The sequence below is a fragment of the Chrysemys picta genome, chromosome 12 (genome assembly GCF_011386835.1).
Source record: "Chrysemys picta bellii isolate R12L10 chromosome 12, ASM1138683v2, whole genome shotgun sequence".
Taxonomy (NCBI): Eukaryota; Metazoa; Chordata; order Testudines; family Emydidae; genus Chrysemys; species Chrysemys picta.
Window position 1 is genome coordinate 32,459,287 of NC_088802.1, and position 22,605 is coordinate 32,481,891.

At 49.7% G+C, this 22,605-nt stretch overlaps 2 protein-coding genes across 10 annotated transcripts in view; one reads left to right on the plus strand and one right to left on the minus strand.

The window, feature by feature from the left end:
• The window catches only part of MYOCD (myocardin), a 489,253-nt gene extending 475,519 nt beyond the window's left edge, over positions 1-13,734 (minus strand). For 5 of the 9 annotated variants that reach the window (XM_065562678.1, XM_065562672.1, XM_065562671.1 and 2 more), the window contains exon 1: positions 13,207-13,729. The gene's annotated coding sequence lies outside the window, so the exon portion shown is untranslated. Of the gene's footprint in view, positions 1-13,206 lie in introns of all 9 variants that reach the window. The other 4 variants (XM_065562677.1, XM_065562676.1, XM_065562675.1 and 1 more) reach the window with 3 other exon arrangements.
• Positions 1-22,605, plus strand: part of LOC135974490 (uncharacterized) — a 166,503-nt gene that overhangs the window by 53,106 nt on the left and 90,792 nt on the right. The window lies entirely within an intron of this gene.

The window sequence follows — 22,605 nt, forward strand, 5'->3', positions numbered from 1 at the left end:
TAAGGACCTATAGATCAGCTAAATTCCACTCCCTGAGAATTAAAACTAAAATAGCTACATGAAATAATTGTTAATCACGTAGGCAAGAACCTCTCATAATTTGCATATGGAGAAAACCTCTTTCTCGCTCCCAACCTAGCTAAAAAGAACTGGCAAGGGTAACACCTTGCTTTCCTGTGCAAAGTGGCCCATTACACATTGTGAGTAGATCAGGAAATAGGGGAGGAGGATGAAGCTGTGCGTTCACTAAACTAGAAATAATTTGCTTGTGAGATGGAAGGTCAAATAGGGCAAACTGCCTGTTACCCCCAGAAATCCAAACCACATTTCTTCACCCCAAATTATAAACTATACATTTGCCTTGTAAATCAAATACACCATGAATAATCCAGTTTAGATTATAATTAGAAACTGCACATTTGTTTGCCTTGTAAATCAGATCCACATCTCTCTATATGTGAGTAATGTCTCTTGCTCTGGTACAAACGTTAATAACATGAATTGCTTACCTACAATCACAGAATGTATGAATTATGTCCATCAAATCTGGAAGATTGTAAGGGATTTTGTTGATCATTCTAAATAGCTGTGGTACTCTAGAAGTAATAGGAATTGTGTTGCATAATGAAGAAGGAATGTTGAAAGCTATAAACTAGCACAGAACTTTGGATTATTAAAAGAAATTGCTCAAAGGGGGGAAAAGTCCAGTTAATAATGTGGGCTAATATTGAAATACAAACCTTGAAATGGACCAAACATAAAAGGCCTCCGATAAGAAAAGGCTTGAAGAGATTTGTTATACACCAACACCATCTACTGCATCAGCTGGAAGTAGCAGAGAAATTGTGAAAGCTGAAAGGTGAGCACTCAGTTGGCACATGCCCAGTAGAAATCAGAGAGTGGCCTCCAAGGAACCTGAGAAACAGGGCATATAAAACTGAGGTCACAATGTGGGACCCCAGAGTTGACTGAACACATAAGGAAGCTGCAGCATCCCCAGGGTGATGGATGCCTGGACCAGCTGTGTGGAAAGGACTCTCCCTGCATCACAGGGTTAACAGGTCAGAAGAGGTGAGATTTCATTTCAAAGATTTGTATTTCTACTTCTATTCTTTAATATAAATAACTGTAGGTTACCTGGCTGAGTCTGCACTCTGTACTGAGGTCTCAGGTAACCATATTTTAGATTTAAACAAAAGCTATGCGCATGCCCTCCATTATAAGTCCAAGCAAATTGGCCTCAGAGAGATCTGAACCATAACTTTAAGCAATTGCTTTTGATATTCTAAACTGGTCCCTTTTGGACCATATCACCCCCAAACTCTTAAAAGTGCCTTACATTCAAGTACATCCATACTCCTTGGAGAAGGGTGATCAATTTGTTAGGTACTGAAGAACTGATGATCTTAGGTAACGTAATAAGAAATCTTGATGATTTGCATTGTTCCTTGGTGAAACTGCTGAGCCTCAACCCTAGTCTTTGACAGTTACTTGTAAGGCTGTATTGGTGTGTTCAGTACATGCCTAGAACATTGGTTGTGTCTGCACCTGAGCAGTGAACTGTTGATTGTATATTGATGTGGTTCTGGGTAAATTAATAAATTCTTAACTGGTTAAGAATAACCGGTGTCCTGATTTGAGAAATCCTGTTCAAGTTAAAAGTTGACCTGAAAATAACCTAGTATAAATTAGTAAGCTAATGCTCCCTGGGCTCAAACAGGGTTATCCTATTTGCTAGCACTCTTTATTGCCTATACCACTCAGCAAATTGGCAAATCTAGTTTGTTAGATTTCAGCATTAAAATCTAATTGGCACCCAGGCAAATTCATAAAATTACCCTCCTTTCACACTTTTACATGCAGTAGTGCTTCAGGACTGCTGGGGTGCACCAAAGCAAGCATCATGTTGACATGTCCCCCATCAAGCCCAGTATCTCAGTTTTGAAACACAAAAGTACCAGGGCCCTTGAAGACTTCATGAGCAGTTATATTGGTGTGTGGTTTTCAGGGCACATTGTTCTAGTGCCACTGACTGGTATTGGCCACCCTGGCCTGCTAGGGCTAGTAGCTCTTGGGTGACACTCCACCTGACATGCCTCATGAGTCTCCTGGGTAGAAATGCTTATCCGAAGGATTCGGTGTAAAACCTACCCAGAACTAGCGGTGGAATGTGTGGGATGGACTGAGTGGCCTGTGGAACTCCTGAGAAAGGACATAACATCAGGTAAAAACAAATGCTGAAGGTAGCTGAAGCTGCTGTATTAAAATTAATAGAGAAAGTCCTATGCTAATGTGAGGATCACCATCTTGGCCAATACACCAGGCATTGAACCAAGGCGTCCCAGAGCTAAAACATGAGCTGTACAGCTTGGCTAGACAGGGGGCTCTAGAAACACGACTGTAACAGACTCCAATCCTCTTCAGATTGGCACAGACCTGTAACACACACTGAACAGTGGCTTACACCAGCATGCAGCGTTAGGGCTCTCAAGGCATGTGGTTGGTAAAGGGGGGAAGAGGTCAAAACCAGAGCAAATCAAAGCAGGAGTGGTAATGCCACTGTCTACCAGTGTATCACAGCTGCTGCTTCCTCAGTCTGACACCAGTTGGGAACTGTCATAACTATAAAGGGAAGGGTAACAGCTCTCCTGTGTACAGTACTATAAAATCCCTCCTGGCCAGAGACTCCAAAATCCTTTTACCTGTAAAGGGTTAAGAAGCTCAGGTAACCTGGCTGACACCTGACCCAAAGGACCAATAAGGGGACAAGATACTTTCAAATCTTGGGGAGGGGGAAGGCTTTTGTTTGTGCTCTTTGTTTTGGAAGTTGTTTGCTCTTGGGACTGAGAGGGACCAGACATCAATCCAGGTTCTCCAAATCTTTCTGAACAAGTCTCTCATATTTCAAACTTGTAAGTAAACAGCCAGGCAAGGCGTGTTAGTTTATCTTTGTTTTCTCAACTTGTAAATGTACCTTTTGCTAGAGTGTTTATCTCTGTTTGCTGTACTTTGAACCTAAAGCTAGAGGGGGGTCCTCTGAGCTCTTTAAGTTTGATTACCCTGTAAAGTTATTTTCCATCCTGATTTTACAGAGATGATTTTTACCTTTTTCTTTAATTAAAAGCCTTCTTTTTTAAGAACCTGATTGATTTTTCCTTGTTTTTAGATCCAAGGGGGTTGGATCTTGATCCACCAGGGAATTGGTGAGGAGTCTCTCAAGTCTACCCAGGGAAGGGAATTAGCTTTGGGGGTGGTGGCAGCGGACCAGATCTAAGCTGGTAGTTAAGCTTAGAAGTTTTCATGCAGGCCCCCACATTTGTACCCTAAAGTTAAGAGTGGGGAAGCAGCCTTGACAGGAACAAATCAGCCCCTGGCCCTTTTTCTTTCTGAGCTACTTAGAGCAAACTGTGTGATGCTGGGACTACCTATGGACTGCATGGGCATTTTATGACCAACCCAAGTCTACTCCCATCTCAGCAGATGCCCCCAGCTATTTCATGGCGTGTGTTCCTGCAGTTACATGGAGGTGCCGGTGAGCAAATGACGTGCTGCTCCAGTGAGATGGCTGTCAGGTGCCAAGATCACACCCAACCGGAAAGAATGTCTGGCAAACATCTGGACGTGTGAGAGATTCACTAGATATTTGCAGGGTCTGGATAATGTCAAGCTAGTGACAGATCAGAAGACACTTGTTCTGTTAATACATATAAAGGCCGAGGCAAGATTCCCCTTAAAGGTCAGAGAATGTTCATTATACCTAATACAGAACGTGCAACAGTGGCTGAGCCCTTGTCTAGGAACCAGGAGAGCCCCAAGGTTCTCCAGGGGTTCAGCATATTGTAGAAGCCCCTCTGGGGGCATGTCAAGAGTCCTGGCAGCCTCCCTGCAGAAATCAAAACAGATTCCATCAGCCACTTAAAACTGCTGCACACGGCACCCAGGTTTACAAGCTGGGGGTGGTCCAGTTACTCCTGAGGGTCCCACCTCCAGCCCATGACTTCCATGCAATGAGAGGGAGCTTTCCAAAGCTGGAGGCCTGAGACATGGGGCAGTCCCACTGGAATTCCACACTGCCTGTGGGGCTCTATACAAGAGCCCCGCAGAATGGCAGGAGCAAGCATGAATGTGGGTATGGGGGCAGGGCAGGGATGACAACGCAAGGTGGAATCAGATGGGAGACTTGCAAAAGGAGAAGAGACACCTCAAAGAATCCATCGGGCCCACTGCACCACCCCAGAGGCCTCGGGTGTGATGAGCATTGGTGGTGGTGAAGCAAAGGGACACTCCTATCAGGGAGTCATGGGCCTTTTCTCTCCGTTCCCTCCCTACTGAGAAAGCCCCAAGCTAAGTCACAGACATGTGACTGGCGGCCTCCAAAACAAACACTCCAAAGTCTGTGAGATGCAGAAAGATTTTGAGCATATCATCCCCAGCCCACCCAGCCCAGAGGGTAGCCAGGGTGCTACGAGAGAGCGACCACGCACAGGCCCTTCTACTGAACTGAAGGGCGGCCAGTGCTGCCAGCCATAGAGGTGAGTCTCCGTCCTTCTGGACCCTGCTTGATCGACATGAGGCTGAGAGACCCCAATGGACTCCAGCACTCTCCTGACTGCCTGAATGCACCGTGCTCGCCACAGCTCAGCGAGATGTGGCTTGGCCACTCTGGTGTTCCCCTTGCCCTGCCTCTGTCAAGGGAATAGTTCCACAGAGTTAGGGAGATCAGCCCCATAGCACCTTCTATCTATCCCCTTGGTCCCACTATGGGCAGGCACTTGGTGTGCTCTCCCTGAGGGGAGAACAACTCCTGGGTTAGCCAGTGGCCCTGTGAGAGGGGTGATAGAGACTCCAAACCAGCAGCAGCTGGATACAGGAACAATCTTTCCTGGACCTGCAGGGACATGTGAGCCAGAGTGGCCCTGATGCCCACTGGAAGGGAGAAGCTTGCACTACCTTCATGCAGGCCCCCACTCCGCTCACAGGAGTGGGCACAGGTGGGGCTAGGTTCTCTCCCTTGGAACCAGGGTTCACGCCCTGAGCGCTCCTGACAGTCAGGGGGCACAAGGGCTGGGCCAGTCCCCCACCAGCCCAGTGCATATGCAGGGTACTCTGCTTTGTGGATGACAAACCCTGCTCAGAGCTAGGGGCCTATTGGCTGGTCAATGGCATGTGCCTGGTAGGACTGGTGCCCATGCCATGATGGTAAAGCACAGAGTCCCCCACACTGACATTGGAATCTTTCCAATCAAGACTGAGTTGGTTTTGAGAATTGGGCTTTAGAGCCCCGCTAGCCCCTCGAGGGTAGCATCTCCACTGGGCAGGGGGCTGTCTCCGTGAGACAGATCTTTATGACCAGCCCATTGTATAATCAGCTTGTCCAGTCCAAGTTCCGACAGGACTGGGGCACCGCTGGGTGGAGGCCTGGGACTCACCCAGCACAGAAAGCGAGTGAACAGCCCCATTCCAGGACTGTCACATTTACAGATGCAGCTAATCTCTGGCCGGAAGCAGGAAGCCCCTTGCTGGCAGCAGATAAACCCAGTGCCTCTGCATCTCAAGACGCCCAAACTAGCAGAGTGTATTTTTGGTTTAGTTTGTGGCAGAAATCAACAAAAGAGAAAAAATGCATAGCTCGGGCAAACACACTGGCCTGGGCTCATTATCCATTGAGTGCAACGTGTACCAGCATCGTCCTAGCTGAGGCCATGTGGGCTGGGCAAAGCCAGGGAATAGGAGGGGCAGTTACTAAGTGGGACGTTATCTGATTAAAATATGACCACGTAGATCATTGTTGCTACCACTGTTCTATAATTGCAACAAATCTTGTGCAAAGTGTGTCAAATAAGGTGTCTATGGAAAGGTTACGATTTGCTGAATATCATATTTGTATGCATGTATCATTTTTGTATTTGAAGTTATGAGTATTGGGTCTATACCTGGATTTCAAATGTTTGCTCCTGTGGTAACGCCCACAAGATATTTAGCCTGCACGTCTTGAAGGGACTATTCAAGTTAAGTGATCCATTAAAGAATGCTTAACTCATAATGGAAGACACGTTTAGACACTTAATGGACTTTCCCGCTGTGACTAAGTGAAAGCATGCATGGACATGTGAGTTGCCCATGTGATTTCAAACACAATTTTGCCACCTGTAATTTTCCCTTAGCTGTGCTGAGGGCTTTGTTTGAAACAATGCGTTTCTCTCCATGTTGCAGAAGCTATAAAAGGCGCTGGAAACATCTCCATTTTGCCTCTTTCCTGCTCAAGCCTCTTTCCTGCTCAAACCTCTAGGCTATGAACTTATACTAATGGGAGCATTCTAACCAAAGGACTGAGGACCTTCCAATGATTTGGAAGCAACCAGAAGCAACTGCTTGACTTAAGCCAGCAATTTATTCCATCACTGCTACAAGCCTGAACCAAGAACTTTGCAATTATTGTATGTATTTGATTCCTTTAACCAATTTTAATTCTCATCTTTCTTTCTTTCTTTTTATAAATAAACCTTTTGATTTTAGATACTAAAGGATTGGCAACAGCGTGATTATTGGGTAAGATCTGAGTTGTATATTGACCTGGATGTGTGGCTGGTCCTTTGGGATCAGAAGAACCTTTTATTTGATGAAATTGGTTTTAAAGAACCACTCATCTTTAAGACTAGTGTTTTTTGGTGGTGATACAAGGACTGGAATACCTAAGGAAACTGCTTTTCTGACTTCTTGTCTGCCAGTGTGGTGAAACAGAAGTTTACTTTTGTTGCTGGTTTAGTATATCTTATGGGAGAATAACCACCAGTTTTTGGGTGTGTCTGCCCTATTTTTCAACAGTTTGTCCTGAATTTGGTATTCTTAGTTGTGACCCGTGAAGGCACGGTTACACTAGGCACATGTTACTATTGCCCAAGATGCTGTGGGCTGAGAAGGTAAATCCTAGATTCCAAGGCCAGAATGTAATCATTGAGTCTGACCCCCTGTGGGTCCCAGGCCAGAGAACTGCCCCACAAACATTCCCAGAGCAGATCTTTTAGAAAAACATCCCAGCTTGATTTAAAAATTATCAGGGATGGAGAATCCACCACAACCCCTTGATAAATCATTCCAATGGTTAGTTACTGTCGTTATTAACAATTTACATCTTATTTCCAGTCTCAATTTGTCTAATTTCACGTTCCATCCATTGGATCATGTTAGAACTTTGTCTGCTAGAGTGAAAAGCCATTATTAAATATTTGTTCTCCATGTAGGTACTTACAGACTGTGATCACGACACCCCTTAACCTTCTCTTTGTTAAGCTAAATAGATTGAGCTTTTTGTGTTAATCGCTATAAGGTGTGTTTAGAGTTTGTCATCATAAGGCAGGTTTCCTAATCTTTTAATTATTGTTGTGGGTCTTCCCTGACCCCTCTCTAATTTATCAACATCCTTCTTGAATTGTGGCCACCAGAACAGGACACAGGACTTCAGCAGCGGTCACACTAGTGCCAAATACAGAGGTAAAATAACCTTCTCTACTCCTACTCGAGATTCCTGTATATGCATCCCAAGATCACATTACCTCTTTTGGCCATAGTGTTGCACTGATAACTCATGTTCTTTGCACTCTGCACTGCAGCCTTTGAGCCATGTGCAGGGCACCATCATGTGCCCCGCAGAGAATGAGCCCCATGTAGTACGGAGGGGGGCAGAGTGATCATTAACCCTCCATTACAACGTACCATCACATGGGCATGGAGAAGAGCCTGAGAGCCACGCACCAGTGTGGCTCCATCGCAGGTGTCATGGAATCACCCCAAAGCTTCAGACACTCCCTCAGAGAGCAGGAGCAACGCCTAATACATGTTGTCAACTCAGCAGCGAACTGCTGCTGGGCATGGGGGAGATGAGGAAGGCCACGAGTCTGTCACTGCACGGCCAGATACACAAACCCATAGTCATGAGCGCCTCTAAAGGCTGTAGCATAGCTGACAGGCATTTGGGGCTTCCCAGCACGTGAGATACCCACCTAGCTGGCAGGGGTGCAATGAAAGAGGTGCACGGGGGCCAGGACCCCCCTTTGGCCCCTGACTAGATGATGGAGAGGGAGCTGGGCCAAACTTGAGTGAGTGGCATTGGGACCTGGTGCTCAGGGCAATGCCACTCAAATTTGGGGTGGCCAAGCAGGTAACCTGGACTCCCTCCTTAGCAAAATTCTGGTTGTGCTCCAGCTACTTGGAGAAGTCTCCCAGTGAAGAGTGCTCAGCTCCACAGCCGCTACGGCATGGTGGATTCCTCATGCTCTCCATGTTTGCCGGCAGGAGGACACTGATGTACACAAATGCAGCATTTAGAGTCAGTGTCTGCAGTGTGATTTGGAAGGCTGCTCCCATGCTGCTGAGAGCGCCGGCCATCAGTGCTGCAGTGCCACCTTCTGGGCAGCAGCCCAGCTTGCCCTCTAGGTGGCAGTAATTCCTGCTATACTCTTGCACCTGGCTGCCCCTGCCCGAGCCTTGACAGCTGGACCAAATAACCACCTCCAAACACTGGGTGAAACTGAAGCTGAGGCTCCTGGGCCAGCCTCCAGGTCCAGCATTCCACTCTGACCTGTGCACATTGTATCTCCAGGCCACATTGCCCCTCCAGACCCCCCTCCTAACCTAACAAACCTATGTATCTGGCAGGGCAAGATCACAAGAATTAATTACTGACATTGTGAGCTCTCTGGGCCAGGGACCACTCTTCTGTGTGGTGTTTGCACAGCTCCTAGCACAACGGGTCCCCGACCAGGAACTCTGAGGTGCTACCATCATACAGATACTAACTGATAATAACCAGAAGAATAACTGGCAAATGTCTGCAGTGCCTCTCTCTAACAACAAGAGCCTAACACGACTTGACTCAGTGATGGGGTTTCTTCCTACCTCGTTTACTAGCATATTTACCAAGCTCCACAGGGGGCTAGGCTCAATGGATCTCCTGGCCTTCTTGTGTCTCGCACTGTAACTTGGTTACTCTCCAATGATAGACAACAAAGCCAAGAAATAAAGCAGGTACATTCCGAAAATACTGAGGCGCCAAACACTGCGTGAATCACTTCCAGATGCAGCTTGTTTCCTAACGATACATTTGCTGTACAGGAGAGGGAGTCTAAGTTTAGTGCCTTGACCTTGTGAGCAGGCTGGGCTACCATGTGTCTCCTGGTCTGGGACCAGGCCAGGGAAACTCACCTGTGGAGCACACAGTAACACATCATTTCCTGAGCTCCTGGGCCCCACCTGCTGCAGAGTCCAATCACTGCTTTTCTAGAGCTGGTAAAAGATGCCGGTTTAACAGACCCTGGAGAATGAAGCCTCCTGTTTAGCCACAGAAGGGGTGGGGGCAGCGTCTGGCCAGGCCAGAGCTCCCCTTCCAGGGCCCATACTGGCCTTGGCTTCTGCAGAGATGGGGCCAATTGGGACCAGTCATCAGAGTGTGGACACAAGAAAACTCTGAGAGATGAGTCTCGTCCAATCCCCAGCACTCCTCCACACTGCAATCCCCTTCGGCCTCGATGTCAGCACCCCTCAAAATATTGTTACTATCATTTCCCTGACTCATCACTCTGAGTCCCGCTCCCCCCTTCCTATATGTCCAGGGGCTCTGCCTTCTCAGCTGCATCAGACACAAACCCCACCTCCTTCCTGCCAAAGCCCTCCACAGCTTAGCCTGTCCTCCCTAGCCAACCTGTTATCTCACTCCAAGGTCACATCCCTTCAGCCCACCCATGACACTTCCCTGCATCATCCACATCTCTGTTTCCCCCACAAGCCCGACCTGAATTTCTGCCTGCCAGGCTGCCCTGTACACACAGGAAAAACTCCCAGACCCAATCCATAATGCCCCCTGGTCTCCTGCAAGTCACTCCTCAGAACTCACCCTGCCATGGTGCATACAGGAAAGTGCGTTGCAGTGTATTTTAATACAGCCAAGTGCCTGGTCATACTTTTAGGAACCAGAAATAAGTCATGCTTACAGGATGGGGGACTGTATCCTGGCAAGCAGTGACTGTGCAAGGGACTGAGAGGTCCTGGCAGAAACATGAGCTGCCAGTGCCATGCTGTGGTTAAGAGGATTAACGCGATCCTTGGATGTATAAGCACAGGAATATTGACCGGCGCAGGGAGGTGATGTTACCTCTGTCCATGACATTCGTGCGACCACTGCTGGACACTGTGTCCAGCTCTAGTGTCCACACTGCAAAACTGGGAAGGGTGGAGAAAAGAGTGACAGGAACAATTTGAGACTTGGAAACACTGTCTTACAGTGACTGACTAAAGAAGCTCAATCTCTAGTTTGTCCACAAGAAGAGTAAGAGGTGACTTGATCACTGCCTATTATTATCAGGGGGAGAATCCGATAGCAGGCAGCGCTATCATCTAAGGCAGAACAAGTTCCAACAGCTGGAAGTTGAAACTGGCCAAATTAAAACTAGAAGTAAGGCACTACTGATTATTAGGGAGAGTAACTAGGACAATTTACTGAGGGACATGGTAGATTCTCTGTCCCTTGGAGTCTTTACTGGGTGTCTCTGAAAAGCTCTGTTCTAGCTCACCCAATAGGCTTACAGCAGGAATTTCTAGGTGGGTACAATGACCTATGTTATTCAGGAGGTCACACTAGATGCGTGCAATGGTCCCTTCTGGCCTGAAAGTCAATGGACCGGTGAATAGCCAGGCAGATGGCAGGCTGTGTTTATTGCTCCTTGTTTGCTAAGAAATGCACAATCCCTTGATCCATGTTACCCTGTCTCTCCCTCCTCAGCTGGTTTGTTTTCCTCATCCTCTTGCTACATTCTGACTTTCAGCTCTTTGGGGCAGGAACTGTCATCTTCGATTCATTTGTACAGTGCCTAGCACAATGGGGACTTGGCCTGGCTAGCTTCGAGCTGCTACTGTGATAGAAATGTGAAAGAAAGGGGACTGTATTTCACAGAGACTACCAAATAGCTACCAATAGTCAGTAAGAACTTGCTGTCATTACCAACCCAGGCTGGGCTTGAACCAGGCAATGTGTCCACCTCCTGGTACTGGCACTCATCACTGCACCAGCCAAGCGCTATGCTACTGTGAGGGGCTCAGCAATGAACTATCAATCCTGGAAGCCATCCGGCCCTTAGAATGTAATTAATCAATATGCCAGGTATGTCTATATATCAGTGACCAGAAGAATACCATTTACATTATGTGTGTGTGCGTGCGTGCATGCGTGTACATGGTAACTAAGCCTAGCCCTTGCCCCAGTGCTGTCAGGCAGTCGCAGGCATGTGCCAGGGAGATGCTTTCACAGAGCACACCACATAACCCCTGTAGCAGCACAGCGTGGGGTTTGATTTTTTTTTTTTACTAGTTACATGTTTTGTGAGATGCTATTGGCAAAAATGTGATTTTTTTTTTGTATTTTTACACAAATCTGGCAAAATGTTAGTGTTGCCCCTTGAGAGACCTTTATTGAGTGGAACAAAGTCAGATATTTTTAGCTACCTATTGTCAGCCGCAGAACAAAGCCATATCTAAGATATTTTGTCTCACATTTAAATGTGAGCATCAGACAAGTCTGTCTACAGTAACATGTGGCTGTCCATTTGTGTGCAGCAAAGGAGGGGAGCTATAGCCCACATACACCATGCAAGAGCCACCACAGCCTTCATTGCACTGAACCACCATCCCCATTAGAACACGGGGCAAGGCAGCAGTAGCAGAGATGCTGGCATGTGGCTGCTGAGTACCAGACGTTCACGTTGTCTTTGAGCTAGGAGACATACAGGCATTTGCAGGAGAATACTGTTAATCACAACCTGGGGAAGAGCCCTCCTTTTCTGGCAGGTGTTTGAACACGGAGGAAACTGAGATGATAGGAGCTATAGCAGATCTGCAACCAGAGGGGCTCTAGGACAGTCAAATGCATGACACGCAACACCCAAATCCAGCCAAAGACTAGTCCCTTCTCTTCACAGTGTGGTGGAGCCATTAGAAGATTGGGGCGGCACTGGGGGGTGCTTGTGGGGGCTATAACCACCCCAAAATTCATCTTAGCACCCCTGTAGCCACCCCTCCCAGCATAAAGGTCAAACATTGCGCAGAAGTAAGGGTGGCATGATATGGTATTGCCACCCTTACTTCTGCGCTGTTGCCAGTGGCGGCACTGCCTTCAGAGCTGGGCGGCTGGACAGCAGCCTTCACTTTCCATTCTGCCTTCAGGAGTGCTGCACTCACAGCCCCATCCACATTTCCTTTGCTGCACAATTTACCCTTTGCAAAATGTAACTACTTAATTGCTGCCGAGATGGGGCATCCACAAGGGTTGCCCTGGATTGCCCACAACCTAGGTTGTCCAATTTGGCACCTGGGAGGGAGTGGTCTCCATATGTTTTTGTCCTGAATAAGGGAGACCAACAGTTTTGTCAACCAGCTTTTTCCAATACATTTAAAAAAAGAAAAGAGACAAAGCAGCTCCTAAATGCCCTGGATTTCTGAGCATCACTGGGAGCTGTGTTCTGCGAGTTTGTGGGATGCATGTGTGAGTCACGGAGATCTTTCAGCATGTGTAACCCTAGGAACAGCCCTTCCGAGTTTAACAGAGATGTGACATGATACTGCTGTCAAACTGGCAAGAAGAGGAATAAAAGTGTGGGGCCAGCCCCCTTCCAGTGTCCATCACACACAGACCAACCCTCTGGGAGGGCCATTTTCTGAACAGCCTGCATAATGGAGCGATGGGGGATTAAATTAACTTTCCTAACAGCCTTTAGACAGCTGTAACAAAGCAAAGGCCAGATTCCTGTAAGACCCCACATGGATTAGCATCACCATCTTTCCTTTACAAACCCAGGTACTAAGTCCCTTCAATGTTTCATTCGGTGCAACTTCTTGAAGGTCGGAGGGATATGTCTGGGACTTTTATTTAGCCAGCTCTTTAACTTTGCAAAATACAACTTATTCTCTATTCCAAATTACTGCCATGTGTGGACACACTTCATCCAGCATGCACCAGGTGCACTGGCCAGCAAAGCTGTATCTGGAATAACTAAATATTAAATAACACATTGAAACAGGAGTTCTCTCTCTCTCTATTTCTCTACCGCTACAGAACCAGTCACCACACTATTCAGGCGCTATGCATACAGATAACTACCCACGCATGAGAGAAAGCAACTCGAAGAACAGAAAGATGATTAAGTATGAAACATAAATTACCTGCAGACTTCTCAGCTGAGCTACAACTTCTTGGCCGAGGTGCTGGAACTGTGACTCCTTGCTTTCTCCGAGGCTTATGGCTGGTTTTATAGAGGAGCAGTGAATGTTTTTTTTTAAAACTTGAAGCAGAGTAAGAACCAGTTTAAAATAGAGTGAAAGGAGCTGTTGTGGGTGGAATTAGACAAACTCTGGAAGCTGCTTTTCCAACAATTAATTAACTTCTTGCAGCCCACAGTGCAGGCGAGGGGATGTCGAGGGCTCACCTGGCGCAGGTTCTCCGCAGCTGGAGGGGGGCTGTCTGAGTGGTCTTTACCTTGTTGAACCACCTCACCAGGTGAGGGATTGGGAAAGCATCCAAGCTTGCAGGGAGAACAACAGAGTCTGTGTTATTAGACGCAGGGGGCACATGCACCATGCACAACAGATTGCAGCGTCAGAGCTGTAATCTCTCCACTGAACAGTGCACTGCGACAGCCAACTCCTGAGCACATGAGGCTCCCATCGCTGGTAGCAATACAGGCACGCTGGAGCAGCATTCAAGGAGCAGTCACAGCTCTCCTGACTCGGGAAGAGTTAAGGAAGAGGAGGAGCCTCCTCTCCAAGAGCTCAGATAACAGCAGTAGCTGCAGCATTCCCTTCAGATGTGCAGCAAGCCCACCAGAGCAGGCTGCCTGGTTGGCACTGGGCTGCCCTTTCCTTGCTGGTTATATTATGGGTCTAGTTCTTGATTTAATTTCCAAATCGGTCTCGATTTGCCTTTAATCCGAACAGCTCCAGCTGTCACTGCTCCAGACCCTCCTCAATTTCCACCCTGAATCCCCCTCAGATTGCACTGGGATCTTGTAAGCAAACTGCTTTGGAGTCACAGGGTGCAGCTTTACAGATCACCCTTGAGTCTGCTTCTGCTATAAACCTGCCCGCTCTCATTCAAGAGCTTTCCCTACTTATGGCTTCAATTTGTGCAGGGGCCCAATGGTCAATCCAGCCCAGTAGCCTGTCTTCTGACAGTGGCCAGTACCAGGTGCTTCAGAGGGAATGAACAGAACAGGGCAATCACTGCGTGATCCATTCCCTGTCATCCACTCCCAGCATCTGGCAGTCAGAGGTTTAGGGATACCCAGAGCATGGGGTTGCATCTTAGTTAATAGCCACTGATGGACCTATCTTTCATGAACTGATCTCATTAGTTTTTGAACCCAGTCATACTTTTGGCCTTCACAACATACCCTGGCAACAAGTTCCACAGGTTGACTGTGTGTTGTGTGAAGTACTTCCTTATGTTGTTTTAAACCTGCTGCGTATTAATTTCATTGTGGTAACGTGTTATGTGAAGGGGTAAATAACACTTCCTTATTCACTTTCTCCACACTATTCATGATTTTATAGACCTCTGTCATATCCCCCCTTAGTCGTCTATTTTCCAAGCTGAACAGTCCCAGTGCTTTAATCTCTCTTCATATGGAAGCTGTTTCATACCTCTCATCATTTTTGTTGCCCTTCTCGGTACTTTTTCCAATTCCAATATATCTTGTTTGAGATGGGGCAACCAGAACTGCACGCAGTATTCAAGGTGTAGGCATGCCATGGATTTATATAGTGTCATGATATCTTCGTGTAAGCGGGGGAATGGTCCCGCTATTGTGGGGAACTTTCCTGGCTTCTGCACTACCCCGGTGAAGTGGACTAGCGAAAGGATCTGAGTCCCCACTCCCACTTCCTTTACCCAGAGGCCTCCCTGCCCTTGAGGGCTCCCCTTCCACTCTCTTGTCTGGCTGAGTCCTCGTAACCCCAACAAGGCTGGGCCCAGGATTCCTGGGGGGCTCGACCCCCAACCCTGCTGTGGTCACCTAGGACAGGGGCTAGGGTGTCCCCACTCCGGGGTACTCTCTTTGCACTGGGCACCTCCCTGACCCACTGATTATTCCATACAATTTAAAGCAAATACAAGTTGTTTAATTAACAATTAATTTTAAAAAAGAATAAGGAAAAAATGGGAAAGGTTAAAGGAAAACACATCACCCTGCTCTGTGGCAGGGAACATTACAAACAGTGTCTCTGGAACGTCAGGGCAGTTCAGTCTGTTCCTTGTAGGTCCCAGGCCTGCTTCTCAGGCCCTGTCTGTGCTGCAGGGACGCTGCGGGTTGGACACTTGCTCTGGTGGTGGCCACACGCTCTCAGGCTCTAGGTGGCAGGACCCTTCTTCCCAGCGTCGCCCCCGCCCGGTCGGGGTTATGATCCCCCTGCAAGTTTGGCCTGCAAGGCCTCTTGGCTGAGGCGTCTCCCTGTGCTGGGCCCACTGCCCAGGGTTCCCCTCACTCTCCCCAGCTGCTCACCACACTCGGACTGCACACGGCTCCGGACTGCCCCAGCCCCAGCTCCGGACTGCTCCAGCCCCGGCTCCAGCTCCACTCTGCCTCAGCACGGCTGCTGCTGCTGCTCTGCCTTCAGCTCCCTGGGCTGCTTGTCTGGCCTCTCTGGCTCTGGTTGCTGCAACTTTGCCCCCAGCACAGCTCTGCTCTGCAGGCTGCTTCTGTGACTCTGCTCCCAGCTCTGACCTGCTTCCTGGCTGCTTGTCTGGCCCCTCTGGCTCTGGTTGCTACAGCTCTGCTCTCTCTGGGCTGTGCTCTGGCTTTGGGGCTGCAGCTCTGCTCCCAGCAGCTCGGCTCGGGCCCCTGCTCTCTCCTTAGCTCGGCCCCACTCTGTCTGTCTCAGGCCATTCCAGTTCACACGGAGGACGGGACCCCCCCGGCCTCCTGACTCTCTGATTAGCCTGCCCGCCCTGTCAATCAGGCTGATCTGGAGCATTGGCCTCTCCCCATTGTTCCCGGGGACAGTCAGTCTCAGGCTCCTGATTTGCCATCGACCCTTCCCCTTTTAGTGCTGGGAGCTAGCAACCCAAACACCCCCACTGAATGTTAGTAAGGGGGCAACAGTCCCCTTACATTCCCCCTTGCTAAAATACTGCCACATTCACAATATTTACATCGGTACATCCAGGCCCCATGGTAACAACATATACCCATATCATTGTATATTAACAACCCATTAGCAATTATTAAAAGAACATTTAGCATTTAACATTTCACATCTACTTCTTAATACCATACATAACAATATTCATTAAAACACTACATAGAACCAATAACATAATTATCTTTAAGTCTAACAGGAAGTACGCCCTTATTAGCCCTCTGGGACCTTCTTAAGACTGGCGGTTCGTTACCCATATTTTCTATTTTCCTATCCTCGGGTAATACTGGGTCAGTTTGAAGGATCTGGCCATTCTTGTTAGGGTTTGGGTTTGCCCCACTCTGTCCCCCTCTGTATTCGGTTTGTGGGACTAGAACCATTTCCCAATTGGTTTCAGCCTCCTTAGGGCGTACTGATCTACGCCTCCTATGGTCCCTGTCTGGACTAAGAGTGCAATGTTTCAACTGGTCCCTATGTACTACTATCCCAGGACCTCCTCGTTCAGGCTGGTTAGCGTACACTGGCAGTTCGGGATTGTTGTGGGTGATCACAGTGGGGGGATTTGGCTTCCATTTGTCCTGTATTTTATTACATCTCCGGCGTCTACGGCTACGAAGTGGTACACAGTCACCAGATCTGATGAGAGCCCCACTGGACTTGCTATCATAAGTCCCTTTCCTACTTTGGGCTCTGTCTTTAGTTGTTCTGAGAGCAACTTTCCAGGCTGTCTTCAGCCTGTCATGGTGACCTTTGACCTGGTCATCATAATTGGTCATCTCATTCTTAGAAAAGACTTCTTGATGCTTCTCTGGCAACGCCCTTATGTTAGCCACATATGCAGGAATCAGCCCTTGACGTGCCGCTTGAACTGGAACTTGCAGTCTCCCATTACATCTTTCTTGAAGAAAGGTAACTCGTCCTCCCTTCTCCTTCGTCACCTGCAGCTCATTTCCTGGTACACAGCTGTGTTCGTCAAGGATCTTCCCTCTCCAAGGAGGAATAATGGTCTTCCGTTCTCTGCCCACTTTACCATTTCCCATATGCCTTGTGGGGCCCAGGGAAAGACTCTGCCTCTCCTCTCGAGCCAGTACTTTACTCAGCACAGCATTCTTCATAGAGTGCTCGTGACAGTTCATCTTCCTGGTTCCTTCTCCTGGCAGCAGTAGCTCCTTCAGCTCACTAATGATGTTCATCCCTAGAATCCCTGGGACTCCTTCTCCTATATGGCTCCCTTTTGAGGCTTTGTCTTTCAGGATGAAGATGCATTTTCCTGGCAGTGTCTGGCCCATATACTCTATGTCTGTTTCGAGGCACCCCACCACTGGGATTGCCAGTCCATTAACAGCTGTTAGACGTACAAACCGTGTGCTGTGCATGGTCAGGTCCTTGTCCTTCAGATATTTTTGAAAATGCGACTCAGTAATGGTGGTGACTTCTGAGCCAGTATCTAACAAACATCTGGTCTTCACCCCTGCTATACATACTTCAGCAGTTAGACAATCTCCAAATGCTCGCTTACAGAAATCGCTAGATATGCTGGCACTGCCCATGTTCCTCTCAACACTGTATGCAGAGGGATTTTCCACAAAGGACAGGCCTAGGAATCCTTCTGCCACTGCTTGGCCTTCTACTGTAGAGGGACCACTTGCTCCTGGTGCCCCATTGGTTTCGAGTGCCTGGGACTCTGTTCTCCTTCTCAGTGGACATTCTCGGCTAGTATGTCCTGGCCTTTCACAAGTGTAACAAATGTATCTTCCCAGCTCATCCTTCAGTGGGGCTCTTCGGGATCCCGGTGCCCTTGGATACTTTGGCATACTAATGGGATTCTTTTCTTTCATCAACTCGGTCATCACTTTCAGCATCTCCCCCTGTTGGACCGCCAGTTTTTGGACAGCTTCACTTAAGCTTTCCAATGTTAGCTCTGTTTGGGGCAGGACCTTTTCCCCAGCAGCTGCATTCACTAGGCCCCCACTTCGTGTATGGGGATTAGGCTTGGCCGCCTCTGCCACAGGAACTTCCTCTTCTTCTGACCACATAATGGCAGCCTGCATGAGTTCATGGAACTTCTTACTGGGCTCTTCTTTAAACCTCCTTTTCATTTCACGTCGGAGGGAGTCATCACGGAGCCCCAGCACCAACTGCTCTTTCAGAACCGTATCTGGGTCTGGAACTCGCTGAGGGTCTCGCCGTTCCACTTTGCTCATTCTCTCCTGGAGGTCATATGCGTATGCCCGGACAGTTTCACCAGGCTCCTGCTTTCTCTCAAAAAACTCCTTTAGTCGGGTTCCAATAGGTACCTTGTCTCCATACACTTTTAGGAGGAGTTCAAATACCTTTTCCACATCTTTGTTGTCTGCCACTGCCATGAACTTTACTGTGGCCTTGGCCTGGCCCTTGAGGTGCTCCTCTATGAAGTCCACATGATCTTCTTCAGGTACCCTTAGCACACGCAGAGCCGCCTTCACAGACTTGACCCACTCCTCTACTGTAATGTCTCCTGGTCTAGTCGGGAAGCCACCAAACTCCGTGATCTTCCGCTCCCGTGGGACGTAAATAGTAGGGGGTTTCTTAGCTTCTGCTGTCTGTTGGTCTATTACTGCCTTGGCCAGCGATAAGGCTTCTCTCTGTTCAGTTCTAGCTTGCTGTAATGCCTCCGCTTGGTCTGATAATCTGCGCTGAAGTTCAGCAAACTGGGTTCGTAGTTCTTCAATTCCAGCCATGGTAGGGTGCTCAACTAGGCCCGGACCATGCTACTAGAACTTAACCAGAAAACCAATGGGATGGACCCTGTGAATAGGATCCTGTTCGTGACGCCAATTATGTAAGCGGGGGAATGGTCCCGCTATTGTGGGGAACTTTCCTGGCTTCTGCACTACCCCGGTGAAGTGGACTAGCGAAAGGATCTGAGTCCCCGCTCCCACTTCCTTTACCCAGAGGCCTCCCTGCCCTTGAGGGCTCCCCTTCCACTCTCTTGTCTGGCTGAGTCCTCGTAACCCCAACAAGGCTGGGCCCAGGATTCCTGGGGGGCTCGACCCCCAACCCTGCTGTGGTCACCTAGGACAGGGGCTAGGGTGTCCCCACTCCGGGGTACTCTCTTTGCACTGGGCACCTCCCTGACCCACTGATTATTCCATACAATTTAAAGCAAATACAAGTTGTTTAATTAACAATTAATTTTAAAAAAGAATAAGGAAAAAATGGGAAAGGTTAAAGGAAAACACATCACCCTGCTCTGTGGCAGGGAACATTACAAACAGTGTCTCTGGAACGTCAGGGCAGTTCAGTCTGTTCCTTGTAGGTCCCAGGCCTGCTTCTCAGGCCCTGTCTGTGCTGCAGGGACGCTGCGGGTTGGACACTTGCTCTGGTGGTGGCCACACGCTCTCAGGCTCTAGGTGGCAGGACCCTTCTTCCCAGCGTCGCCCCCGCCCGGTCGGGGTTATGATCCCCCTGCAAGTTTGGCCTGCAAGGCCTCTTGGCTGAGGCGTCTCCCTGTGCTGGGCCCACTGCCCAGGGTTCCCCTCACTCTCCCCAGCTGCTCACCACACTCGGACTGCACACGGCTCCGGACTGCCCCAGCCCCAGCTCCGGACTGCTCCAGCCCCGGCTCCAGCTCCACTCTGCCTCAGCACGGCTGCTGCTGCTGCTCTGCCTTCAGCTCCCTGGGCTGCTTGTCTGGCCTCTCTGGCTCTGGTTGCTGCAACTTTGCCCCCAGCACAGCTCTGCTCTGCAGGCTGCTTCTGTGACTCTGCTCCCAGCTCTGACCTGCTTCCTGGCTGCTTGTCTGGCCCCTCTGGCTCTGGTTGCTACAGCTCTGCTCTCTCTGGGCTGTGCTCTGGCTTTGGGGCTGCAGCTCTGCTCCCAGCAGCTCGGCTCGGGCCCCTGCTCTCTCCTTAGCTCGGCCCCACTCTGTCTGTCTCAGGCCATTCCAGTTCACACGGAGGACGGGACCCCCCCGGCCTCCTGACTCTCTGATTAGCCTGCCCGCCCTGTCAATCAGGCTGATCTGGAGCATTGGCCTCTCCCCATTGTTCCCGGGGACAGTCAGTCTCAGGCTCCTGATTTGCCATCGACCCTTCCCCTTTTAGTGCTGGGAGCTAGCAACCCAAACACCCCCACTGAATGTTAGTAAGGGGGCAACAGTCCCCTTACATTCGGTCTTATTTTCTATCCCTTTCCTAATGGTTCCTAACTTTTTGTTAGTTCTCTTGACGGTTGCTGCATATTGAGTGGATGTTTTGAGAGAACTATCCACAATGACTCCAAGATCTCTTTCTTGAATGGTAACAGCTCATATAGACCCCTTCGTTTTGTATTATTGTTGGCTGTGATGAACTGGATAGCCCCCACTCAGGGCCGGCTCCAGGCACCAGCTTCTCAAGCAGGTGCTTGGGGCGGCCGTTCCGGACAGGGACAGCAGTTCCAGATATTCGGCGGCAATTCGGCGGAGGGTCTGTCACTCCGCCTTGGAGTGAAGGACCTCCCGCCGAATTGCCGCCGCAGATCGCAATCGTGGCTTTTTTTAGATCGCGATCGCGGCTTTTTTTTTTTTTTTTTTTTGGTTTTGGCTGCTTGGGACGGCCAAAACCCTGGAGCTGGCCCTGCCCCCACTCTGGTGCTGGACTTCTGTCTGGATTATTTTTACTCTTGCAGGGTATTTTTGTTGTTTGTTGGATTGTGGGGCGGGGGAGGGATTTTTTGGCCTGAGTTTAGAGAATGTTTATTAGGTGTATCTGACTCCCTCTCTCAACTCCCTTCCAAAACTCCCCTGTTCGCTAGCTCCTATGGTCACTTAGGAACTGGCTTTTTAAACCACTATTCTCGCTGAATAGCCCAGCACCCTTGTCAAGGGATCCTCCAAGGATTAGGGATCAAAGGGTGACAGGCTAGAGCCTCATTAACAAGCTCTCAGCCTTGCCTAGCAGGCCTCTAGGCTAAGCACACAGCCCCCCCAGCCAGAGGACAGTATAAACTTCAATCCAGCAGCACATGGCCAGCAGCTTGCACCCAACAACAAACAAACAAAAACAAAGTGACAGGATTGCTGCTACTTACTGTACCTGAAGTCGCCAGGTCACCATGTCTCATTAGCCTTGGTGGCTCAAAGGAAGACAATGCAGCACCATGCGGCACAGGAACACTCAGAAACAGTCAAGAAATGCCAACAGACGACATTTCTCAGGCAACATGAACACAGCTGGTAACACGTCACCCTTTTGCCAGGTGGTGTTGGCAGCAAAAAGTGCTAGGATCAATATTCTAGAGGGTCCTTCTAAAGCCTTAACTAACACCAACTCCAGCTCCCACTCAGTAACCTGGGAAACTAAATATAGCCCTAGGGTGACCAGGTGTCTGGTTTTTGACTGGAACACCTGGTCGAAAAGGGATCCTGGCTGCTCCGATCAGCACCGCTAACCGGGCCATTGACTGTCCAGTTGGCAGCGCTGCACAACAGGGCTGGCAGGCTCCCTGTTAGCCTTCGCGCCACGCAGCTCCCGGGAAGCAACCGGCATGTCCACACTCTGGCTCCTATGCATAGGGGCATCCAGGGGGCTCCATATGTTGCCCCTGCCCCAAGCGCCGCCCCTGCAGCTCCCATTGGCCAGGAACCACAGCCAATAGGAGCTGCAGGGGGCGGTGCCTGCAGACGGGGCAGTGCGCAGAGCCATCTGGCCGCGCCTCCATGGTAGGAGCTGGAGGGGGGACATGCCACTGCTTCCTGGAGCTGCTTGAGGTAAGCGCCAACTGGAATCTGCAGCTCTGACTCCCTCCTGTACGCCCAAATCCCTCATCTCTAGCCCCACCCCAGAGCCCGCACCCACAGCCGGAGCCCTCACTCTCTCCCGTGCCCCAACCCCCTGCCCCAGCCCTGATCCCCCTCCTGCCCTCCAATCCCCTCAGTCCCAGCCCGGAGCACCCTCCTTCACCCCAAACCCCTCATCCCCAACCACATCCTAGAGTCTTCACCCCCAGCCAGAGCCCTCACATATCCCCACACCCCAACCCCCTGCCCCAGCCAGGAGTCCCCTTATGCACCCTGAACCACTCATTTATGGCCTCACCCCAGAACTACACCCCCAGCCCAGAGCCCGTACCTCCTCCCAGACCCCAACCCCCACCTCAGCCTGAAGCCCCGTAACATACTGGGAACTCCTCAGCTCCACCCCTGGCCCCCTCCTGCACCCCAAGCCACTCATCCCTGGCCCCAGCTCAGAACCCACACCCTCAGCCCAGAGCCCATACCCCGTCCCACACCCCAGCCCCTTGCCTTCAGCCTGGAGCCCCCTCCTATACTCCAAACCCCTTGGCTCCATTCCCCAGCCCCACCTTCACCTCAAACCTCTCATCCCTGGCCCCACCCCAGAGCCTGCACCCCCAGCCAGAGCCCTCACCCCCTCCCACACCCCAGTCCCCTGAGCCAGCCCAGCAAAA